The sequence below is a fragment of the Pelophylax lessonae genome, assembly GCF_965119305.1.
Source record: "Pelophylax lessonae genome assembly, chromosome: 2".
Taxonomy (NCBI): domain Eukaryota; kingdom Metazoa; phylum Chordata; class Amphibia; order Anura; family Ranidae; genus Pelophylax; species Pelophylax lessonae.
The window spans coordinates 421,747,665-421,751,481 of NC_138769.1; positions in this window are offsets into that span (position 1 = coordinate 421,747,665).

The following is a 3,817-nucleotide window of genomic DNA, read 5'->3' on the forward strand; positions in this document are numbered from 1 at the left end:
GGACAATGTAGGCTCTGCATTTTATTAAATAAATATATGACACAGGTGACATGTGGAGTACAGATTTGATTGCAACAAAATACACTTCTATATCCATTACCAACTTATACTAGACCTGTTGGAAAGATTTGATTATATTTGATATTTTTATTTTATTAAGCTGCTCAGGAAAGTACATCCACAAATTTTTTCCGTATTTCTACTGAAGTGAAATCTGTAGTATTTGCACCAAGTGGTTGGCTACTGACAAAAACATTCCACCAAAACATTTTCAATGTACCCAGGGCCGGTTTTAGACAAAGTGTGGCCCTGGGCAAACCTAAAAGTGGGGCCCCAAATTTTTTTATATTCTACCAAAAATATAGGCGCATTTAATCAATTTAGCCAAATAAAACATACAACTACATGAAAATATACTTTAATTAAATAACATTAAATAGAATAAATAAAATATAACAAAATCAATATATCAATACCTCTCTGTCTCTGATGTCTCTCTCTCTCATGTCTCTGATGTCTCTCTCTCTCATGTCTCTGATGTCTCTCTCTCTCTCATGTCTCTGATGTCTCTCTCTCTCTCTCATGTCTCTCTCTCTGTCTCTCATGTCTCTCTCTCTGTCTCTCATGTCTCTTTCTCTCATGTCTCTCTCTCTCATGTCTCTCTCATGTCTCCCTCTCTCTCATGTCTCTCTCTCTGTCTCTCATGTCTCTCTCATGTCTCTCTCTCTCTCTCTCTCTCTCTCATGTCTCTCTCTCTCATGTCTCTCATGTCTCTCTCTCTCATGTCTCTCTCTCTCTCATGTCTCTCTCTCTCATGTCTCTCTCTCTCTCTCTCATGTCTCTCTCTCGTCTCTCTCTCTCTCATGTCTCTCTCTCTCATGTCTCTCTCATGTCTCTCTCTCTCTCTCTCTCTCATGTCTCTCTCTCTCTGTCTCTCATGTCTCTCTCTCTCATGTCTCTCTCTCTCTCATGTCTCTCTCTCTCTCATGTCTCTCTCATGTCTCTCTCTCGTCTCTCTCTCTCATGTTTCTCTCTCTGTCTCTCATGTCTCTCTCTCTCTCATGTCTCTCTCATGTCTCTCTCTCTCTCATGTCTCTCTCTCTCTCTCTCTCTCTCATGTTTCTCTCTCTCTCTCTCTCTCTCTCTCTCTCTCTCTCTCATGTTTCTCTCTCTCTCTCATGTCTCTCCTCTCTGTCATGTCTCTCTCTCTCATGTCTCACCTCTCAGTCGTGTCTCTCTCCTCTCATGTCTCTCTCCTCTCATGTCTCTCTCTCTTGTCCTCTCATGTCTCTCTCCTCACATGTCTCTCTCCTCACATGTCTCTCTCCTCACATGTCTCTCTCTTCACATGTCTCTCTCTTCACATGTCTCTCTCATGTCTCTCTCTCTCTCTTGTCCTCTCATGTCTCTCTCTCTCTTGTCCTCTCATGTCTCTCTCTTGTCTCTCTCTCTCTTGTCCTCTCATGTCTCTCTCTCTTGTCCTCTCATGTCTCTCTCTTGTCCTCTCATGTCTCTCTCATGTCTCTCTCTCTTGTCCTCTCATGTCTCTCTCTCTCTTGTCCTCTCATGTCTCTCTCTCTCTCTTGTCCTCTCATGTCTCTCTCTCTCTCTTGTCCTCTCATGTCTCTCTCTCTCTTGTCCTCTCATGTCTCTCTCTCATGTCTCTCTCGTCCTCTCATGTCTCTCTCTTGTCCTCTCTCTCTTGTTCTCTCGTGTCTCTGTCCTCTCATGTCTCTCTTTCTTGTTCTCTCGTGTCTCTGTCCTCTCATGTCTCTCCTTTCCTCCCTCCCTCCCATCTGCAGAGTCAATGTTTCCTCTATGGCTCCTATGGCCTGCCACAGGCGGAGGCGGAGTACATTTGATATCACTCCGCCTGTGACAGAAGCCGGCGCTATACAGGAAGCATCCGCTCTGCTTCCTGTAGTGCCTCTGGCTAAGTTTACAGCGATGCTCAGGGATGGCGGGTCGGGGACCCACAATCTGGGCTTACCGACCCGCCATCCCAGAGCAGGAGGTGGCGCTGGGATCGTGTCGGGGCTCGGGGGGAATGGGAACGGCGTTCCTGTTGTAGAATAAGTACAGGGATGCCGTTCCCATGCGTTCCCGCAGGACTCGAGCCCTGAGCCCGCTGCTGACAGTGACACGGGGCCCCTGGACATTCGGGGCCCTGGGCAGTTTCCCAGGTTGCCCCCCTAACGCCTGCCCTGATATGTACCCTACCAATCCTAAACCAGAGAGGATTCATTATTTTTAGATGATGAAAATGGACAAAAAAACTTTCCCCCAAGCTTAACATCTTATTTTGCCCCATTTAAACATTTTTTCCACAGTCCCTCTACTTTTAGGCTAGGTTCACACTGGTGCCTGGAAAAACACTGCATGTGATTTGCACAGGAATTGCAATGCATTCCTGTGTGCATCACATGCAATGTATGTGCAGTGCGATTTCAGCCATACATTTTGTATGGCTGAAATCACATTTCATCCGCACCAAAATGGTACAGGACCCTTTTTTTCTCCCGCACCTAAATCGCATTGCACGGATGTTCAAACACATGCAATGGTGATTCTGGCAATCGTACTGCCATCTGTTTCGGGGTGTTGTTAAGATAAAATTGACACCCGCAGCAGATCGCATGGACGCTCTGCGATTGCTTAGAGTGCAATGGGATGCATGGAGACACAGTAAATCCTGCGCGTTCCTCGCATTGCATTAGTGTGAACCAAGACTTAACCTTTTTTTACGTGTTTGAGGGCTCTCATCCCTACCCTTGCTTTTCTATGTTATTGAGTAATTGATTACTTGGGTGTACATGCATGTTCCAGTTCAGTGTCTCACCAAGTAGTAATAGGAGTATTAAAATGACTGCTCTGGAACATTCACCTCCAAACAAGTCACTTCCAATATTCACAGCCTGGGTGGTTGTTTTTTAAGGAGCAACATCATCCCAAACAGTCTTTTTGGATACACTTTTGACTTTCCCTGTTTTCTGTGACCATCAGGGCAGGGAGTAAGGGGAAACCTCTGCAGAGAGAACAAAGCATTTATACAGCAAAAAAACATTTATTTTGGAGAGTGGGGATGTGTTAGAAACTCTCTTATGTTTTTATTACTGCCTCTGCTCTCCTTGGGGAGATTCCCTTTATTTTCTGCATATTTATTCAAACAGGAAGCAAGTGTCAAATTTGCTAATTGGCTGGCATTTATCCCTTCCCTAATGCAGGGATTCCCTGACTCTGCTAGAGCTGCTAACATCACACTAAAGCCTCGTACACAGGCGTCGAAAATCGGCTTGTTAGTATGATGCTTCCGACAACAGACTCCGACTTTTCGGCCGAAAAAAATCTGGTGTGCAGGCTATAAATTTTTTGTCCGCCGTCAAAACACGGCCGATTTTCGTGCTGTCAGTACAGATTTCGACAGGGAAAAATCTAATGAGCAAGACTGGGCATGCTCAAAGAAGAAAGAACACAAAGAAAACAAACCAACACATGACATCACTTCTGAAGTAGAATTTTGTCGGGCGAGAAAATTCGTGTGCAGTCTAGGCACATTCCAACCAACAAAACACCACTCTGGACAAAAGACGGACGATCGGTCGGCCGATAATCGTTGCATGTGTACTAGGCTTTAGGATGGTGGAGCCCAGCAGCAGTCTCAGGAATTTGGGATGTCTATAGAGGGGAGGCTTTTACAATAATAATGCCTAAAATACATTAAATGTACATATATTCTTATTGGAAGATTTTTGTTTAAATGAATGGCCTGCAACAGAGTCTTTTTAAGTATTGCAAGTCCTTTTAAAAGTTTTTCCTA